Consider the following 23,358-nt stretch of genomic DNA (forward strand, 5'->3'; position numbering starts at 1 on the left):
GCTGGGATCGGCTGGAGTGTACCACTGCTACCACCACCAGTGCAATACACTGATGCAGCCACTACGATACTAGTCTGATATGTAGCAATGTATGTGCTGTATATTATATACATATACATATATATATAAAGTACAGAGTACAGAGTACAGAGTACGTTTACCATTAGACACTTTATCCTCCGCACGACTAGACGTCGTTGGCTTGGCTCGGTCATTATTCCGGGCAAATGTTATTGCGTGCCAAAGATATGGATGCCATACCATACGATTCCATCATCGTAGGGCACATATGCTGCGAGCTTTATCTTAGCTTACATCATTGTATGCATTTCATATAACCATACGACTCAACTCGACTTAACTCAAATGATGTAGACATGTGTGTGTATATATATGGGTTTATATATTTACACTGCACAGTATACACACAGGAATATGTAAGCAACTATCAGTGGAGTAAGGATAAAATTTATATATATATATATATATGTATGTGTATATGTAGAGATGTATAGATACTGAAGAATAAATAATAAATAAAGTCGGCGGGTTTATAGTGCATCAGCGATAGTTGCTGGAGAAAATGATGGACGTGAGTATCAAAGTCCAAGGGAATATTGATCCAGGTTGACATTTACCCGGACGCCATCAACCATCCCACATTTCCATTCTCTTACTCGCTCTTACTCGGTTGCTGTCGTTGTCACGCTTGCTCCTGTTCGTTCAGTAGCTTCGCCAAGAGCTTTATCTCTCCCTCTGTCTCTCACGGTCTTGTGATCTCTCCCTTTCTCTCTCTTAAACCAGGACTCACTGGACCCACTCTGCCCACTCAGCCGTGGCATGTAATCCCGTGACGACGCGTCTCTCCTCCCTCCGTTATGTATCTCCGTTATATTTCCTCTCACGCTATTTCTGCTCACTCCAATCTTTGATACTTACCTTTTTTTGGATGGAAAAATAGCCCCGTTTTTTTTTTCTTTCTTTTTTTTTTTTTAGTCATATTAATTAATTAATTTTTTTTTCGAGGTATGATTGATCTTTAATTTACTTTATTCCCACTTATGTCATACATTATCTTTGTTTTATAGTTGCGAGCGAGTAGAGCATGAGTGACTTTTAAGTAGTAATGGACATGTAAGTAGTAACAGACGTCTAAGTAGTAACGGATGTCTAAGTAGTAACAGAGTAACATGAAAAAGGAGTACGAACGTTGATTTTGTCCAACGATTTCTTTTAAAAGCACAGAAAGAAGTTCTGAAAAATTTTAATTATTCCCATACTTTAAAAATGACAAATAATTTTTTAATTTTGATAAAACCTGACCCCAAGTATTTTACGCATAAATTTTTGTAAAAATGATCTACTTTTTGAAACTGGTAGTTCATTAAATCGACGATAAATTGAAATATACACAGAAAAAAATTCCTTGGCGCAAAAATTTTTTCTAGTCTTAAGAAAAATTTTGCTTACAATTCATACAGAAAAATATTTCTTGCGCCAATTTTTTTTTTGCATGTCAATAATTTTATATTTATAAAAAAAGTTTATAATTAAAAACTAATGTCATTGTCGTGTAACTAATAATTAATATATGAGTAGTTATTTTAATTGTTAATAGTCATTACCGTCAGGCAATTTTAACAGTTAATTATCAAAGATTTAATCTAGTAATTATTGGGTATTAATAATTAAAAATTTTTTATGACAATTGTTAAGCGTGAAAAGTAATTTTAAAAAAAATTTAAATAAATATTTTATGATCCTGAAGTTAGCAGACAGTTACAAATTTTCGGATTTTTTTCTTAACAAATAAATTACAAAAAAAAAAAAACTAAAAATAAACTCATGTAGAAAATTTAATAAACTGTAGGTGCAATTTTTCAAAATATTTTTTTTTTTCATATTTAATCGTTTTTAAAAAAATTCAAAAACCGTCAGTCGTCTGCTAATTTCAGTGTCATAATATTTTTTGATTATTTAAAGTTAAATTTCTTGATAACACAGAATATTTTGACTGATTCTTGGTACTGAGTTCAAGTTACATGTTAGTTAATGATGTTGTTCAATTCATTAAACTTCTGGCTAATAAATAATACTTTTAGCATCGATATAATTTAATCGATTAATTTCTTCGGAAAGTAAAAAATGTAGTTATTAAAATATTAAAAATTTTGTTTGAATATTAAATATTAAAATTTTGACCACAAGAAGTCAAAAGAGAAATGACAACAGATATCCGATATCCTGGTTTGAAAATTTGTTTTTGCATTCTACCACAAGCACATTGAGCGGGAGCATTCGTGCGTTATTTAAAAAAAAAAAAAAAAAAAAAGAAAAAAATGAAAAGCATGAAAAAAAAGTTAACGTTTCGTCACCGGATACGCGAGTGATTGAGGTGAAAAGTGACGAGGCCTCATTTACTATGAAAGTACTGGAACCTCGCACGACCTCGTCTACAATAGTCGAAGAAGATATATATTATTTTTCTCTCTTTTTTTGTTTCTCTATCACAAAGTCTATATCCATCTTTGTCGGGCGTCGTACACAGCACATCCACGAGGTAACATTCTCTCTGCTTCTCTACCGCTGTGTTGCCGCCCTCTCCGTGTTTCCGCGGCCCATTCCAACCACCCCGTTCCATGCCATGTCCCGCAGGGCATGTCCCTATGCGACACCGCAAAAGCATTGTCCAAATTATCAGAATTAACTATCTCACGTTCTCTATGAAATATCGTATTTTTAAAAAAAATTTATCTCCAATTAGCTTGGGAATCAATTGTTGTGTGTCACAGTAATATTTTTAAAAAATAACCGGTGAAATTTTAATTTTAGGGAATTTTTCATGGATACGAGTGGATGCCAATAGTTTTGCGGGAGATGGAAAATTCCCATCCCCTTCGGTGGCACGCTCCGCGGCACGCCCGGCCGTCTCTGTTATACTGCCGGCAGGAATCCCCGCACCCCCTATCCCCCATTTGGTGTACCATACTACCACTGACGCTCTTCGTGCCTTGAACACCCCGCGAGCCGCTCGTTAACCTGCTAGCACACCCCGTTACCAATGCCTAAGGGGGTGGCCAACGACCCACACCTCCATGCTCTTGTCCTACTCATCCTCCTCATTCACCACCTCCATCTACTCATCCTCATCCTCATTCTCATCCTCCATTGCCTTCTCCACTGCTGCTACTGCCGCCTGCTCTTCAACGCCGCAGTCTCATTCTCATGGGAGGAGAACGACTATGACGCTGTACTCTGTAGCTCCTACTGTAGCCTTCACCAGTTCTCTGCTCTGCTATATTTACATATCAATATTTCCCGGCACTTGAGCTTGCCGTTTGCCAACGAGACGCAACAATCCCAAGTCTCAGATACGGGGTAATTGTCGGGAAGATAGTACTGACGCCTTCGAGGAGTATGTCTGATGTGAGATGTTTCTGTAACTTTACTTTCTTTTTACTTTTTTTCTCTTTACGTTTTATTTTTTATTGTCACGTGTCATTGATGTATGGAAATTATTTAAACGCGCGGTGGTAGTTACGATTATCTGTTGATGTATTGTTGCATTTTTATTTTTTTTTATTTTTTCGTACCTTTTTACGGTTGGTAAAAATTTTTTTATCAGTTATCCGCTGGCTCTGTGTAATACGACGGCATCAAAATAGTTTTTTTTATGCATCAAAGTTTTATTTTTAAAAATGCTTGTAATGCAAAAAAAAATTTGGTTTTAATCCTTATGAAACATAGAGCAAAAAAAAATTTTTTTTTAAACTACCTTTTGAAAAAATGAATTTTACTGCAAAATATTTATATGCGAAAAAGAAAAAATTTCATGCACTAAAAATAAAAAAAAACCTAAAGTAATTTTCAGACCTAAAAAAAAAGTCTTTCTCAATTGGCAATATCGATAAGTCCAAAAAATAATGTCTCGATTTTTGATTAAATACCATTTTTGATCAGTATCTATGTCCCTTGACAACACAATTGTCTCTGAAATTTCGTCCGCTCAACCAATAGGGACCGGGAATAAGAAAAAGGACGTAGATACGACAGAGCAGTAGATGAAAAAAAAAATATATATATAAATAAATAAAAAAAAAAAAAAAAACGCGCGTAGTACTCTCGTCCAAAGGGAATAACCGTATTCCTCAGCGGTATGAAAGACGCCTTGGCTCGGTGTGCCTCGGTGGTTGGAGGTTAGGTCGGTCGTAGACAAGTACGAGTGTAGGAGGCTGTGAGCGGGTGGCGGTGGCGGGGGCAGAAGAGGGAGAGACTTGGGGGTTGAAAAGAGATCGTACTGAAGGCGAGTGGTTGAACGCGGGGTGCGCGATAGCAGCGTTGCGGCGTAACGACGCTATAACGCGAGCCGCCGGCGGGTGATTACCTACCACCTCCCCTGCTGTCGATTTTCTCCTGCTATATCTCCCTGTGATCCCTCCTCTCACCCTCTCGTTCACTCTACTACTCTCTATGTTCAGCATATATATACCAGAACCAGCAGTAGCACCAGTAACAGCAGTACACCAGCATAAGTATATATATACCTATATATCCATATACATATATATTGCAATGCTGATGTTGCTTTGTAGCAGTAGTATAGCATCAGAGCAGCTCCACCTTGCTCTCTCTCACGGCCGACTCTTCTTCGTGTTCTCTGTGTCGCTGTGCAACGTGTCGTCATATACACCATCAGCTAACCCGACCAACTACTCTGCTGCTGCTGCTGCTGCTACTGCTGCTGCTACTACTCTCGTTTACTCTCTTTCTCTCTCTCTATTACTCTTGCCAAAAGAGTGAGTGGAGTAGTGGCATAGAGTAGAGTGGTGAAACGCGGCAAGCTGTAGGTTGGGAGTCAGGGAGGAGGCTTGATAGCAACGGCAAGAGTGTGAGGGCATGACACAGAAGAGGGTGGTAGCGGATATAGAGGAAGAGGAGGTGAAACGCAAGAGGAACCCGAAGGGAAATGGAAGCCAACGTTGACGCTCTAAACGCGGCGCCCTCGTAACGACGCCTAGCCGCCAGGGACTCAGCGACGTGTCGCTCGGCATCGTTCGCCGTCAAATCTCCTCCCCCTCCTCCACCTCTATCACCTCCTCCAACTCGTACTACTATGACTATGACTACTACTACTACTACTACGACTACTATGACTATGACTGCTACTACTACTACTACTACTACTGCCACCCTGTATCACCCTGGTATGGCTCTGACTATATATCCTCTTGTCCTCACCAAACCCGCTGCGCTATTCGCCTTTCTCGCTTTTCTCGCCTTTCCCGCTTCGACGCCGCGCTCAGCAAGCTCTCAACGTCGCCGCCACCACCGTTACCATCCAAACGGTCGCGTCGCCCTCGTTAACCCTTATCCCGACGAGCCGAGACCCTCACGGCCATCAGGACTTGTGTCGAAGAGGCAAAAAAAAGAAAAAAGAGAAAAGAAAAAAATGAAAAAAAAATGCTGACGCGTAATTTCCACCCGGAGCGACGTTGTTATGACGGTTTTTTCTTTTTCTGTTGCTGTTTTTTTTTCAGAACGAGGAATAGAAAAAAATGAATTTTTTTTTTCTAGACAGATTTTATAATTTTTATAAATTTAAAAAACTCACGAGGAGGTCGAATATTCGAAGGAAAAAAACAAAAGGCTTGAGAGGTAACGATTGTAGAGAGTGTAAATTGGAGGGACGATTAGGGGTTAACGTGTGTGGGTGCGGAAAGAAAAGATGAAAGAGAAGTAGAGTTAAATAAGAGGGTGAGAAATGAATACGTAGGTAGCTTTAAGCGATTAGGGGAGTGTTGAAAATTTTATACAGACTTATACTATTTACCTGTGAGTGTAAATGGACCGACTTGAGTTACATTGTGTTATATTATACTGCTACTTCTATTTTAATTGTTTAAAAAAAGAAAAAAAACTGAGTAGGAGTAGAAGCAGAAGATAGTAGAGATTTTCTTTTGACTAAAATCCTACTTTGAGTTTAAATGTAACGAAATGCATTAAAGACAGTGAGATCTAATTAATTTCAATACATCGATTCGAAAGACTTCTGAAAAGAATGATGACGTAAAAGTATCCAGATAAAGGCAAAGGCCAGGTGAATAATTTTTACTTCACTCAAAAGTTTTGTGTCAAAAATTTGTAAATAAATAAATTGAAGAGTACACGCAGATAAATTTTTAGTAAAAATTACCCACAAAGTTTGATACTGTGAGAACATGTGGTAAATATCGAAATTTCTCCCATGCACACTGTACACGATGAAAAAAAAATGGTAATACTTGTTATCTTAACGAATGTACTATTCCCATCCTTACATTGTAATGATTCTCATTCTTTTATGTTAAATTTTCCTATCGGAGATGGTAAGCATTCTTATCCGTGATGATAATCATTACACGGAAAAAAATGAACTATATAAATTGAGAATGACAAATAATGATAAAGTGATCAGTAAATAGGGGAGGGAGGGGCAAAAGGGGGTACTTAAGGAAATACCAAGTTTTCGAAGACTCAAATACGCAAAATTTTTTTTTTTTTAATGATATTCAAAGTAAATAGAAGAAATTTTCAGTTACCGTTGAAAAAAAAAATTTTTCATTTCTGCGGGCAAAGTGGGGTACCCCCTAAAAAAGGTAAAAAAAAAAAATTTCTGGATTTTAAACGAATTTGATTAAGTTGAATTTTTTTTTAAAGTAATTTACATGAAGAAAAATTATATTTTACATGTTTATTGGATGCAAAAGAGGAAAAAATTTTTAATAGTTTTTATTATAAAAGAACCGTCATTGATATTTTTCAACTGACAATTGATTTTTGAAAAAGTTTATCAAAAAAAATTCAAAGTAACGCTTAATTATATTTGCAGAAGTGATTTTGGAATGTTTAAAAACCATTTACAGTATAAAATTTTTTTTTATAAAATTTTGGGGGTCCCCGTTTTGCCTACCCCCTTTACCCCCCTTCCCCATCATTCTAAATAGTAATTTTTTCATTTATGATTAAAAAGTGAATAATTACAGGATAAGTATGAAAATTTATTGTTTATGTAAGAAAATTACTATTTGAACTTTAAAAATCGTAACTGATACTTAGAAAATAGACGACACGTATTATAAAATTTACTATTTCAATGTTAAAATTCCTCATATTGACAACCGGGTTCCGGGTTATAATTTCAAATAGTAATTTCTAAAGTTTATTTTTTCCGTGTACTATCTTAGAAGGCAAAATAAAAAAATTTTACAGACATAAGAAATATTACTACCTAGATGGTAACTATTACTATCAGCAATAGTAAATATTACTATACGAGAACCGAATAGTTAACATGAAAGCATGATAATGATTATCACATACAGATGGTAATCATTCCCCATTGCAAGATGGTAATAGTTAGCATTTTTTTTTCAGCGTGTAAAATATACTACTCGATAGCATGTAATTAAAGTGCAATTTCTATTAACAACATAGTAAAGATTTAGTTACTGACTAGATGATCTTACAGTACCAAACTTTATGGCCATCAGATATTTTCCGCTGGGCTGAGTTTTTCTCGGTAAAAAAATCTCAATACAAACTAAAGACTGCACATTGATGGACTAGTGTCTAAACTAGTGAAGTGCGCTTTTATTCTTTGATAATATTTGTTTGTTTAAGAGAAAAACTCGATCAAAGTTCCTGACTACTGTATTAGTGCGACAAAGAAAGTAAAGTTCACCCATTTGGGTGCGAGAGAGAAAAAAGTACGAACATCTGATAATATTTAGAAAATGTGTGACAGTATAATTAATTTCTTTTTACAATTTCAAATATTTTGGTTGTTATACTATACACTGTAGAAAATTTGAGGAGTGAACGCGGATTAAATCCGGAGTGGATGACTGTTTATTCATTTAATTCCCTCGGAGTGAAATTCACTCAGAAAAGGAGTTTAATTTAATATCAAAACTACGAATCGGAGTGAAGTAAAATTCAGATTACTTCGAAATCACTCCTCTGAAAAAATAAACTCCCTATTTACTCCGTATGCGGAGTGATTTTTTTCTAAAGCTCTGTAACTCTGAGTGACGGAGTGAACTCGGATTTAACTAAGATCCGTAATCACTCCGAACTCACTCTTAATTTTTTACGATGAACTGTTTTTCAGTATATATATATATATTGATGAAGTTTTAGTTTCAATTGAGTTATAAGAGAACCCTAAATGTACCGCAATCTCAATGAGACAGAAATAACGCGCCTACTGATTTCAACAGATCATACTTCTTGTCAGTGTTTTGGTTCGAATTTGTTGGTATTTAATGGTATTCAATTTATTACAGTAGGACAGATAGTGGAGGAGGCGAATATGTAAATCGGAAGATATTGAAAGATGACAGAAAAAGAAGGAAAGAGAAAAATTAATAGAATAGAGGAAGGAGATAATCATGCAGTTTATTGTTAATCTGAAGTTTGTGATTCGAATTCAGACTGATTTCTTTTCACTAGACTGTGTATATGTGCAAACAAGTAGAAATACTGTCAAGCTTGAATTTAAAAGAATGTTCGTAGTTTCCCAAAAAACTTCAATATTGCAGAGAAATGGATGAGCATAAAAAAAATATTTTGTCCGTATTTTGAATAAAACGTCAAGATCAATTTCAATTAAGTTCATTAGAGTCCAACATCTGTATTACAATAATCCATCATTCATCGAAAAATATTTATTACTTTCGAGGTTCGAGAAACGGACAGTGAATTTTTTCAATAATTTAAAAAACATGATTTGTGATACCGTAAATTTATGTGATATTGGAAATAAACTTTATTAATGATGAAGACTTATTATATAATTGGTTAGAAACGGATTTGAAGAAATGAAGTTCAAAAAAGTGTTTTTATGTCAGATAAAAATACTAGACCAAAAGCAAAATAATATGAAATTTAAAAAATACTGAAGCTCAATCAACGAGCAAAATTTTTTTCCCTCAACCACAAATAAGCATTTAAAAAAAAAAAGAGGCATTAGTGCTCTGAAGAATGTGAAATATTTTAGAATGCATGTCTTAACAACACACATGAGTAGATCTCGTCGCATCTCTTCTCTCATCACCCCGCATTTCTATGTTGTCAGTTTGATTCAGCTACAGCCAAAGCTTTCCGCGGATTTCGAAAGCACCAACTGCTCGACATCGTCATCGTGCGGAGGTGGAGTCGACACTCGTACTTTTTTTCTTTTTTTTTTATTTCACTTCTATTCCAGTGCCTCTTTTTTGGTTGAAATAAATGCCATCTCGCTTCCACCACATGGGATGTGTATCCACGCTCGCGTAATAGCCTCGTTCCTGGCATGTGCGATGGCAGATACGCGGTGAACTTTTCTCTCTCTGTCTCTCTCTCTCTTTTTCGCTTTTTCTCTCTACACCCCGCACACCGACTAGTCGAGCCGCGAAGCCCGAGGGCGAGCGATAAATGGTGCCGCGCCGCGCCACGCCACGCTCACTCGACCGAGCCACGGAATATACCCACGACCTAAGCTACAGCTCGACTCAAAATTTATTTACGTTCAACTCAAACTTGGATCCGATCTACAACTCTCTAAATAAACCGTCCATATTTCAAAATCAACATCCAATAACTAGAAATTAAAAGAAAAAATTTTCAAAAATTTCTACCCCAATAAATTAAATGAAATGTCGGAAAAACGAAGCCAATTTAAACGAAAATTAAAAACCACCTTCTTATATTTTGTTAATCAGTAAATAATTATGATATCAATGATTGTGATGTAAAAAAAAATGTAAAAAATTAAAGGGTACGAAAATAAATTTTGAAAAATCCTGTAGCGTAAAGCTGCGGCAGCGGGTGGCTATATCTAGACCGAGAGACGCGACGAGGGAGCACGAGCATCAGCAGCACAGCACCACCATCGCTATACAACGAGCCGAGTAGAGTAGAGTAGTATAGAGTAGGGTGCGATAGCTGGAGATCGAGTGAGCAAGAAAGAGAGCAAGTAAAGAGAGACAAGTAGATGTACTGAGCGGAAGAGAGAGACGGTTAGACGTCCTCGGTTATTTATCACGCGCCGCGCGGTTCGCCGATCGTATTCCTTCTACCCTCCGCATGTAACCCTCTCACTTGTGCTTCTCTTCTCGCTTCTCATTCCACCGGCTCAATGTCTCATGCCTTCTTTCTCGTCACCTCCACCTCCACCTCCACCTACAACTTCTCACCCTACTTTCAGATCCTCTTCCTTCTTAAACTTTTTCTCCTGCTCTTACTCTGTTTCTCCACATCCTCATCCTCTTGAAACGATGTCTACTCTACTATCCACATCTTCTTTCTTTACAGCGGTAGCCTCTTGCGACGATCCTTAAGACCGCTCTCTTGCAACATCCACCTCACCACTGTACTGTCGCTCTACTTTTTCTCATCGCGAGGAATTACGTGTACTTTCCGAGCTCTATTCTCCTCCTCTATGGACTTTTTTTTTCTTTTAATTTCTAGTAATCAACCGACGATTATAAGTAATCTTTTTTTTCCGCTTATACGTTTTTTTTCTTCGCTATTAGAATGTGGGATATTTTTAGAAATACATTTTTAGATAAAAAAAATTTTACCCGCAAGTCTGACAACAGCTTACTGTTTCTACTTATTATGTTCCGTTCGTGTATGTATTTATATACCCCCTATATATACACATATATATGATCTCTATTTGTTCGCGTTATGGACCAACATGCGTTTCACATGAATTTTCTATTTAAAATTATAAAAATTTGAATGTTCATACTCTTTTTTAGTAATTAAACTAGCAAATTAACAGCCAATTAAATGACTGAAAGAATTTGAAAAAATTTTATCATCAAAAATGATTTACTCCTGCTTATTCTGAACAGTATCGAGTACCGAATTTCTACAAACTTATCCTTCCAATTTTTGACCATTGCCGCAAAAGAGCAAAACTTTATTGCAATTAGTAGACAGTAAGGAAAAGAAGCCTCAAAAATTGAAAGTATTTTGGCAGATAATTATTTTTCTTCAATAACTTACTGTTACAATGCGTAGTATTGAATGTACCTGAAAATCGGAACGTTTTTCGGGGAACAAAAATTAAAAATCAAAATGAAAAGTAAAAATCTCCTGGATCTAGATTTCAAAAATCTTTCGCATAAGTCCTAGTGTGTCAGCCGAAAATTGCAGCCGGCCCAATTACCCCTTAAGTCACCTTTAAGCAGTCGAATTACAAAAATTTTTTCATTTTCGTTGCGTAAAACGTTCCGATCTTCAGGTACATAGTACTTTGCTATGAGAATAATTATCGTTTGATTTAGTAAAGTAATAAATAAATAAAAAATAAAACGTTGGCAATTTGAATAACAAGGATTTTTACGACCACTATAATTGTTATTTTTAATTACCTAACCAATATTTGAATCTTTGATACTATGAGATAATTCAAAAAAATAATTGCCAAAGATTATCTTTAATATTAAAACATAGGAGGCTTAAATTACGGCAGTATGGGCTAATTATCAAATATTGAAACTTATCATTATAAAATTCTCTGTGCGGAATATTGAGTTATAGGTAATTAAATTTTATAATACACGGACATTAAATTTAAATCCCTCGTTATAGATTTCGAAATACCAAATTCCGCAACATGCGTCTAATTATGACATTTTCTATAATTAAATTATATGAAATCTCACGCGAACGCACATCGGTCTTCATATATCTGTGGGATCAATAATTTTAAAATTTTAATGCATTTATTGCATCAAAGATACGAGGTATGATTGGAAATGTTGTTTTGTTTGTATTTTCTTTCTGAAAATTTTACCGAAAATCAAAGGGTAATTTCAAAAATGAAAAAATCGATTACGTCACTTCTATATATACGCACATGACATATTTACGGTGATAATGGACACGTTGAGCCAAGTACGTATATAATATAGACATTGAAGAAAGAATAGAAATAGAGATAGAAAGAAAAAAGATAAGCGGACAATCGCAGTAGACGTCGTTAAGGCGTTTAACGACTTACTATCCAATACTGTCTACAAGTTAACTTTCTTTCTTTCGTTTTATTTCTATCTCTCTCGTGACTCTTTAGAATTTTCTTCGCTTTGTATATTCACATGAATAAATCCGTGCTCTTTAAACACTAATCTCAGACAATTTGCCGCTGAGACCACTGGGTACAGTAAAATAAAAAAAATTTCGTATCGTAAGTGAAGTACTACAATCATTTTTTTTATTTTTTACTTTTCATTTGATGTTTTATTCAATATCAAAAAGGAAAAAGGAATAAAACATTTTGCACGACTCATGATGCGAAGCATACTTTTCAAATTTTTTCATGCCATTTTATAAACTTTATGATCTTTGTATAAACACATGGATTAATTGAATACTTTTGGAAAATGTTTGTTCACCATATTTTTTACAACTCCGAGTGCTGGGTCTAGATTTTTTATGGGATTTCTATGGGATTTCGCTGGAAATTCCAGAGAATTCAACTGGCGATAATTCTATTTTTTTTTACAACACCGAGTGCTGGGTCTATATTTTCTCTGGGATTTCTATGGGATGTCTCTGGAATTTCCAGAGAATTCAACTGGCGATAATTCTATTTTTTTTTACAACACCGAGTGCTGGGTCTATATTTTCTCTGGGATTTCTATGGGATGTCTCTGGAATTTCCAGAGAATTCAACTGGCGATAATTCTATTTTTTTTTACAACACCGAGTGCTGGGTCTATATTTTCTCTGGGATTTCTATGGGATGTCTCTGGAATTTCCAGAGAATTCAACTGGCGATAATTCTATTTTTTTTTACAACACCGAGTGCTGGGTCTATATTTTCTCTGGGATTTCTGTGGGATGTCTCTGGAATTTCCAGAGAATTCAACTGGCGATAATTCTATTTTTTTTTACAACACCGAGTGCTGGGTCTATATTTTCTCTGGGATTTCTGTGGGATGTCTCTGGAATTTCCAGCGAATTCAACTGGCGATAATTCTATTTTTTTTTACAACACCGAGTGCTGGGTCTATATTTTCTCTGGGATTTCTATGGGATGTCTCTGGAATTTCCAGAGAATTCAACTGGCGATAATTCTATTTTTTTTTACAACACCGAGTGCTGGGTCTATATTTTCTCTGGGATTTCTATGGGATGTCTCTGGAATTTCCAGAGAATTCAACTGGCGATAATTCTATTTTTTTTTACAACACCGAGTGCTGGGTCTATATTTTCTCTGGGATTTCTATGGGATGTCTCTGGAATTTCCAGAGAATTCAACTGGCGATAATTCTATTTTTTTTTACAACACCGAGTGCTGGGTCTATATTTTCTCTGGGATTTCTATGGGATGTCTCTGGAATTTCCAGAGAATTCAACTGGCGATAATTCTATTTTTTTTTACAACACCGAGTGCTGGGTCTATATTTTCTCTGGGATTTATATGGGATGTCTCTGGAATTTCCAGAGAATTCAACTGGCGATAATTCTATTTTTTTTTACAACACCGAGTGCTGGGTCTATATTGTCTCTGGGATTTCTATGGGATGTCTCTGGAATTTCCAGAGAATTCAACTGGCGATAATTCTATTTTTTTTTACAACACCGAGTGCTGGGTCTATATTTTCTCTGGGATTTCTATGGGATGTCTCTGGAATTTCCAGAGAATTCAACTGGCGATAATTCTATTTTTTTTTACAACACCGAGTGCTGGGTCTATATTTTCTCTGGGATTTCTATGGGGTGTCTCTGGAATTTCCAGAGAATTCAACTGGCGATAATTCTATTTTTTTTTACAACACCAAGTGCTGGGTCTATATTTTCTCTGGGATTTCTATGGGATGTCTCTGGAATTTCCAGAGAATTCAACTGGCGATAATTCTATTTTTTTTTACAACACCGAGTGCTGGGTCTATATTGTCTCTGGGATTTCTATGGGATGTCTCTGGAATTTCCAGAGAATTCAACTGGCGATAATTCTATTTTTTTTTACAACACCGAGTGCTGGGTCTATATTTTCTCTGGGATTTCTATGGGATGTCTCTGGAATTTCCAGAGAATTCAACTGGCGATAATTCTATTTTTTTTTACAACACCAAGTGCTGGGTCTATATTTTCTCTGGGATTTCTATGGGATGTCTCTGGAATTTCCAGAGAATTCAACTGGCGATAATTCTATTTTTTTTTACAACACCGAGTGCTGGGTCTATATTTTCTCTGGGATTTCTATGGGGTGTCTCTGGAATTTCCAGAGAATTCAACTGGCGATAATTCTATTTTTTTTTACAACACCGAGTGCTGGGTCTATATTGTCTCTGGGATTTCTATGGGATGTCTCTGGAATTTCCAGAGAATTCAACTGGCGATAATTCTATTTTTTTTTACAACACCGAGTGCTGGGTCTATATTTTCTCTGGGATTTCTATGGGATGTCTCTGGAATTTCCAGAGAATTCAACTGGCGATAATTCTATTTTTTTTTACAACACCGAGTGCTGGGTCTATATTTTCTCTGGGATTTCTATGGGATGTCTCTGGAATTTCCAGAGAATTCAACTGGCGATAATTCTATTTTTTTTTACAACACCGAGTGCTGGGTCTATATTTTCTCTGGGATTTCTATGGGATGTCTCTGGAATTTCCAGAGAATTCAACTGGCGATAATTCTATTTTTTTTTACAACACCGAGTGCTGGGTCTATATTTTCTCTGGGATTTCTATGGGATGTCTCTGGAATTTCCAGAGAATTCAACTGGCGATAATTCTATTTTTTTTTACAACACCGAGTGCTGGGTCTATATTTTCTCTGGGATTTCTATGGGATGTCTCTGGAATTTCCAGAGAATTCAACTGGCGATAATTCTATTTTTTTTTACAACACCGAGTGCTGGGTCTATATTTTCTCTGGGATTTCTATGGGATGTCTCTGGAATTTCCAGAGAATTCAACTGGCGATAATTCTATTTTTTTTTACAACACCGAGTGCTGGGTCTATATTTTCTCTGGGATTTCTATGGGATGTCTCTGGAATTTCCAGAGAATTCAACTGGCGATAATTCTATTTTTTTTTACAACACCGAGTGCTGGGTCTATATTTTCTCTGGGATTTCTATGGGATGTCTCTGGAATTTCCAGAGAATTCAACTGGCGATAATTCTATTTTTTTTTACAACACCGAGTGCTGGGTCTATATTTTCTCTGGGATTTCTATGGGATGTCTCTGGAATTTCCAGAGAATTCAACTGGCGATAATTCTATTTTTTTTTACAACACCGAGTGCTGGGTCTATATTTTCTCTGGGATTTCTATGGGATGTCTCTGGAATTTCCAGAGAATTCAACTGGCGATAATTCTATTTTTTTTTACAACACCGAGTGCTGGGTCTATATTTTCTCTGGGATTTCTATGGGATGTCTCTGGAATTTCCAGAGAATTCAACTGGCGATAATTCTATTTTTTTTTACAACACCGAGTGCTGGGTCTATATTTTCTCTGGGATTTCTATGGGATGTCTCTGGAATTTCCAGAGAATTCAACTGGCGATAATTCTATTTTTTTTTACAACACCGAGTGCTGGGTCTATATTTTCTCTGGGATTTCTATGGGATGTCTCTGGAATTTCCAGAGAATTCAACTGGCGATAATTCTATTTTTTTTTACAACACCGAGTGCTGGGTCTATATTTTCTCTGGGATTTCTATGGGGTGTCTCTGGAATTTCCAGAGAATTCAACTGGCGATAATTCTATTTTTTTTTACAACACCGAGTGCTGGGTCTATATTTTCTCTGGGATTTCTATGGGATGTCTCTGGAATTTCCAGAGAATTCAACTGGCGATAATTCTATTTTTTTTTACAACACCGAGTGCTGGGTCTATATTTTCTCTGGGATTTCTATGGGGTGTCTCTGGAATTTCCAGAGAATTCAACTGGCGATAATTCTATTTTTTTCTTACAACACTGAGTGCTGGGTCTATATTTTCTCTGGGATTTCTATGGGATTTCTCTGGAATTTCCAGAGAATTCAACTGGCGATAATTCTATTTTTTTTTACAACACCGAGTGCTGGGTCTATATTTTCTCTGGGATTTCTATGGGATGTCTCTGGAATTTCCAGAGAATTCAACTGGCGATAATTCTATTTTTTTTTACAACACCGAGTGCTGGGTCTATATTTTCTCTGGGATTTCTATGGGGTGTCTCTGGAATTTCCAGAGAATTCAACTGGCGATAATTCTATTTTTTTCTTACAACACTGAGTGCTGGGTCTATATTTTCTCTGGGATTTCTATGGGATTTCTCTGGAATTTCCAGAGAATTCAACTGGCGATAATTCTATTTTTTTCTTACAACACTGAGTGCTGGGTCTATATTTTCTCTGGGATTTCTATGGGATTTCTCTGGAATTTCCAGAGAATTCAACTGGCGATAATTCTATTTTTTTTTACAACACCGAGTGCTGGGTCTATATTTTCTCTGGGATTTCTATGGGATTTCTCTGGAATTTCCAGAGAATTCAACTGGCGATAATTCTATTTTTTTTTACAACACCGAGTGCTGGGTCTATATTTTCTCTGGGATTTCTATGGGATGTCTCTGGAATTTCCAGAGAATTCAACTGGCGATAATTCTATTTTTTATTACAACACCGAGTGCTGGGTCTATATTTTCTCTGGGATTTCTATGGGATGTCTCTGGAATTTCCAGAGAATTCAACTGGCGATAATTCTATTTTTTTTTACAACACCGAGTGCTGGGTCTATATTGTCTCTGGGATTTCTATGGGATGTCTCTGGAATTTCCAGAGAATTCAACTGGCGATAATTCTATTTTTTTTTACAACACCGAGTGCTGGGTCTATATTTTCTCTGGGATTTCTATGGGATGTCTCTGGAATTTCCAGAGAATTCAACTGGCGATAATTCTATTTTTTTTTACAACACCGAGTGCTGGGTCTATATTTTCTCTGGGATTTCTATGGGATGTCTCTGGAATTTCCAGAGAATTCAACTGGCGATAATTCTATTTTTTTTTACAACACCGAGTGCTGGGTCTATATTTTCTCTGGGATTTCTATGGGATGTCTCTGGAATTTCCAGAGAATTCAACTGGCGATAATTCTATTTTTTTTTACAACACCGAGTGCTGGGTCTATATTTTCTCTGGGATTTCTATGGGATGTCTCTGGAATTTCCAGAGAATTCAACTGGCGATAATTCTATTTTTTTTTACAACACCGAGTGCTGGGTCTATATTTTCTCTGGGATTTCTATGGGATGTCTCTGGAATTTCCAGAGAATTCAACTGGCGATAATTCTATTTTTTTTTACAACACCGAGTGCTGGGTCTATATTTTCTCTGGGATTTCTATGGGATGTCTCTGGAATTTCCAGAGAATTCAACTGGCGATAATTCTATTTTTTTTTACAACACCGAGTGCTGGGTCTATATTTTCTCTGGGATTTCTATGGGGTGTCTCTGGAATTTCCAGAGAATTCAACTGGCGATAATTCTATTTTTTTTTACAACACCGAGTGCTGGGTCTATATTTTCTCTGGGATTTCTATGGGATGTCTCTGGAATTTCCAGAGAATTCAACTGGCGATAATTCTATTTTTTTTTACAACACCGAGTGCTGGGTCTATATTTTCTCTGGGATTTCTATGGGATGTCTCTGGAATTTCCAGAGAATTCAACTGGCGATAATTCTATTTTTTTTTACAACACCGAGTGCTGGGTCTATATTTTCTCTGGGATTTCTATGGGGTGTCTCTGGAATTTTCAGAGAATTCAACTGGCGATAATTCTATTTTTTTCTTACAACACTGAGTGCTGGGTCTATATTTTCTCTGGGATTTCTATGGGATTTCTCTGGAATTTCCAGAGAATTCAATTGGCGATAATTCTATTTTTTTCTTACAACACTGAGTGCTGGGTCTATATTGTCTCTGGGATTTCTATGGGATGTCTCTAGGATTTCCAGAGAATTTTACTGGCGATAATTCTATTTTTTTTTTAGAACTCCGAGTGCTGGGTCTATATATCTTCTCTGGGATTTCTGTGGGATGTCTCTGGGATTTACAGAGAATTTAACCGTCTATATTTTCTTTGAGATTTCTATGGGATTTCCCTGGGATTTCCAGAGAATTTAACTGGCGAAAATTCTATCCTTGACTTCCCGCTAAAAATATTGAAAATTTTCGAAAATTCGGGAAGTTATTGGTTTCAGTCCGATTTGCCAAAATCGAATTTCTATCAGATTTTGACGTTTTGAGGTTCTAGGAAGCTATCCTGACTAATTTCACGATGACGTCTGAGTGTATGTATTTGTGTACGTACGTACGTATGTATGTACATTTTCATAACTCTTGAACGGATAAACCGATTTCGATCTTTGAGGTGTCATTCGACGCGGCTTGTTAATATCTTGAAGCCGTAAAAATTTGAGCTTAATCGGTAGGGTGCGTTCGGAGATATTCCAAAAATAAAATTTTTTCGAAAATGTTTTATTTGGATAACTTTTAATTTGCCCGATGGATTGATTCCAAAATCTAATCAGGTCTGAAACTTTATGAGCCGCTTCGAATGCCACAAAAAAAATAAGCTTATAAGCTGCTAATTATACTTTTGGTTTTTGAGCATCGGGTATACGTTTTTTTGATAGGGGAGCCGTCGTGCCACAGTCTTCCCTACACTCAAAAAATTAAGTAATTGTGTTTATTATTTGAAATTTTTAATTCCAATCATCTAGAATGATTTGAAAGTTTTTAAATGCAAAGATAGTTAGTGTTATAATTTTTTTTAATAGAGGCAATAATATCAGGATGGTAACGGCTATTATCAGGGTGGTAAAAATTACCATCAGGATGATAACAGTTACTATCAGGGATTGTAATTAATATTATTACGATCTAGATGATTTATACAATCATCTAGATAATATTCACTGCTATCGGATCGGTAGTAAAAATTTTACCATCACTAGATGATAATTCCTATCATTTAATTTTGTGAGTGTAGAGAAATGTTCATCCTTAACTTTTATGTGCTAGCGTTTTTCCTAGAGACTTCTTTGAATCCTAGAGAAACCGGAGTGAATTCGGATTTAAATTAAATCCGGACTCACTCCCGATTTTTACAGTGTAACCATTATAATTTTTGATGGTAACTGTTACCATCAGAAATTATAAATATAACTATTTAGAATAATAATATTAATTACCTCTAGTTAATGTACATGATCGTAACAGTTATCATCGATATGGTAAACATTACGATCTAGATGATCTATACAATCATCTAAATAATATTCCCTACTATCGGATTGATAGTAAAAATTTTACCATGACTAGATGATAATTCCTATCATTTAATTTTCTGAGTGTATAGAAATCAACCAAAAATTTGAATTTCGCCAGCAATGATCAGAAACATTTCTTTAGATTTTGAAAACTCAGGTCCCAAAGATGGGACTGAAATACAATTTTGATCAAAAAATTTTCACTGGTTATGGTGATAACAAAAAAAAAGTTGCCGAGATTTGAACGTGATAAGTTGATGACGTGTATGGGGATAGGCGAATAAAATAGAGACAAGGATGAGGGCGTACACGGGTGTTGGCAGCGTAACTAAAAGTAAGGGTGCGCCAGATGCAGTCACTCGGTATTTATGTCTTTGATGTATAGACCATGTCCGCTGGAAGTTCAATTACACAGATTAATAAATGAAGCTCCTTTTTCCTGCATATATGTACATACATAATGATATGTATATATCTATATTAATATTATACAACAAGCATGTGTGTGTGTAATATGCATAAGCAGTACGAAAATTTAACAATGAATCGTTAGGGTGTGTATATGCTAGGCTATAGGTAAATGAACGTTCATGTATGGGTGTGATCGTGCACATGAATGTGGTATATTCCTTGCGTACAGGCAACCAACTGGAAAATAGGCTCATCTGAATGCGGTACGGTAGCACCTGCATCGGAGAATCATAAGGGATAGAGAGGGTAGAAAGTTGCTTGCCGAGGGGTTGGAAAAAGAGAGAGAAAAATAAGAGAAGGAGGGAGACAACTACCCGACCCTACCAAGTATGGCATAGCATGGATTCAGTGTACGACGAGCAAAAGGTTGAACGTGCGGGTTCAATGTAATGAGGGTGGCTCGCCAACGCACTCGGATACACCTGCACTCTCGGTGCACTAGAATTCAAAATAAGGCTTTGTAACCACGTGACGAAAATAGTGTTGACGTCTTCTATGAACTCGGCACTTGAATTTTTAAAACTGTTTTACTATTAGAGAAGTCAAAAAATTATTATGATTATAAATTATACCTTTTTAAAACTTTTCAGCTCTTCCGTACTTCGAAAAATTCAAGAAAATATTTAATCTTTTTTTGGAACAAAGAAATTGAAGATGAGAAAATTCAACCTCATGTTTGCATGCAACTTTCTGGTACTTCTGTTTAAAGTTTTTTAACGAATACTTTTATAAATATGACTGTTGTACAACGTCATAAGTACAACGTTGTTAAAAACTCTATTTCACAATTTTGATAGTTTGGAAAATATTTAAATAGTTCAGCTAAGGTCATTTTGATGATCAATATAGATCAATCATAAATGACATTGAGAAACATGAGCAAGCTCGTCTTCGTCTTCTCGCTCACGTTATACTGGGAAAGTAAATAAGACAAGAGAAAATATAAAGTTACGTAATATTGAACGGCAGTTGACAAGTTGCTCAAGGGAGTGATGCAGTAAAATAGGGAACGGCAAAACTCAGGAATCCACTGAAGAGCACATACTTTTATATATATATATATAGATAGAAATGCATATACATTATACATAAAAGGTACATATATACATATACATATATATTAGTATGAAAATGGAGTAGAGTTTGTGATCACAAGTCCGGTAGCTAGATCAGCTAAGCTTGCTCCTACACGTATCGGTACTACTCTCTAACCATGTTCCTACACTAGCTTCATAAATATATATATATGTATATATGTATAAGCTGATGCAGAGAGAAAGAGAGAAAGAGAGATAAAGGGCGAGAGTAGAGCCACTTTTCGCTCCTCCATCTCAACACCCATCAACCCCGTTTGAGTGGAACGTTCCTTCTTGTATGAGCCTCGTTGCTCGGGCGACCACGACCAAGTCGAATATATTACTCTCGACGATCTCATAGCAAACGCCCACACACTTTATCGTCATCGATTCCTGCGACACTGGCTGCTACTGCTACTACACTTCCACTCTTGCTGCTACGGATGCTCGAGGGTCCAAAGATAAAAGCACAAGACGTGCAGCTCCTTAAGACCATTCTTTTTAACATGAAATTATCTTCATTAACTATTCTTGCTTTTATTATTATTATTATCACTGTTATCGTGAAAGTAAAGTTGCGTTGTTTGTAATCACTCGATAAATTTCGCTATGCGCTAACATATTTTTTTCTTTGGGTTATTATGTACCTGAAGTTCCGAACGTTCGTGCGACAAAAAACACATTTTTTAGGAATTACAAAAAAATTCATAAATACGCTGGATTCTTTCGAGGAGAATTCATTTTGTCCTCTGATCAACCTCAAGAAGTTTCATCAAATTAAATTGACCGGAACAACTTTTACGACACACCCTTAATATTGAAAAAAAAAAAAAAAAAAAGAGTTTTTGAATACACCGCTGGGTTTTTTATAGAGCATTTCTAGAGCTCAAAGAGCTTTGTCGAAGTTTTCTCGTGGATTTGAATCCCCTGGTGAGTTTCAGTCCGACGCAGGGGATTAATTTCTAAGTTCCAGCGACTTTAGAGCCCTGAAGATAAAGAATTGTACATTTCACGGTGAAGTAAGTGGCCGAAATGCCCACTCTAGCCCAGTTCTAGAGCTGGAAGACCCCTTTTAAGGCTTTCTCCAGGATTTAAATGACCTGGTGAGTTCCAGTTCAGTGAATTTCAGTCACACCGCGGACTCGAAATTCTTAACTTCCCGCTAAGATAATTGAAAATTTCCAAAAATTCTGGAAGTAATTGGTTACGGTCCGATTTTCGAAAAGCGAATTTCTATCAGATCTTGACGTTTTAAGGTTCTAAGAAGCTATTCTGATTAATTTCAAGATGATATCCAAGTATATGTATGTGTGTACGTACGTATGTAATGTCTGTAACTTTTGAACGGATGAACCGATTTTGATCGTCAAGGTGGCATTCGACGGGGCTTGTTAATTACTACCTACTTCTGTACCTATTAGAAAAATAGATAAATCTAGCCCATTCTTAGTTACTTTGTAGCCAGATTAGGACCGTTATTAGACTTATGAGGGCTCACATGTACCCATGCAGAAAAATAGACAAATCTATTTTTTTGAATATGTGGAGCTCGAAAATGTGTTTACAACAATGTTTTCGAGCTCCTTGAGGGAAGTTTTGGGGCTGGTCCGCAGGATCAACCGATGCACAGATTTTTTTAATTGTTGACAGCATGTATGTTCATAAACTCACGAAAATTCGCTGATTATCGAGTTTACGCGAACTTGGAGCAAATTGAGGGGCCTCGTCACGTGCGATTACGTATCCACGCGACAGTGCGCACCCTAAAACACATTAGAATTTTAAAAACTGCGTTGAATGCCACCTCAAACATTAAAATTGGTTTATTAGTTCAAAAGATATCGGCGATGAAATATTAAAACGATAACAATTGTTCTTATTTTTACCGGATCATTCACTATATGAGTCATTAAATGTATCCAAATTAAACCGATCTGCTATTCTTTTTTAGTAAAATGTAGGGGAGGGTGGGGCAGAGCGGCCCCCCTAAGCCAATTATTATTTTTTGTGGCTTTCAACCATATGATCACTTTACTTTTGTCCTATTTCGAACAAATTTATGGACATTTTGCCAAAATTCTGAAAAAAATTTTTTTTTCTTTGTGGGGCAGAGCGGCCCCCCTTCAAAAAGTGATAAAAAAAATTTTTTTTTTCGTTTTTTTTTTTTTTAAATTGTTTTCATCAATAAGAATGTATTTCTTACTCTTGACAACTATTTTTGGTTTTATATTACTCGAAAAAAATTTTTTAAAGCGTAAAAAATCGTTCACTCTCGATTACCTTAATTACTAATTGTTATTTAATAAAAAAAAAAAATAAATTCTATAATTTTACTTTAATTCAAAAATTTATCAACTAAAAAAAAAAATTTAATTTTTATAAATTTTTAGTGACCAAATTTGCCTCTTACATAAAGAAACGGCCGAAAAATATGAAAAAATAATTTTTTCGGAAGTTTCGGCTGGTCCATTTTGCCCCAGGTGTTATGCGTAGGGCTAGAA

Source organism: Microplitis mediator, chromosome 2 (genome assembly GCF_029852145.1).
Source record: "Microplitis mediator isolate UGA2020A chromosome 2, iyMicMedi2.1, whole genome shotgun sequence".
Lineage (NCBI taxonomy): Eukaryota > Metazoa > Arthropoda > Insecta > Hymenoptera > Braconidae > Microplitis > Microplitis mediator.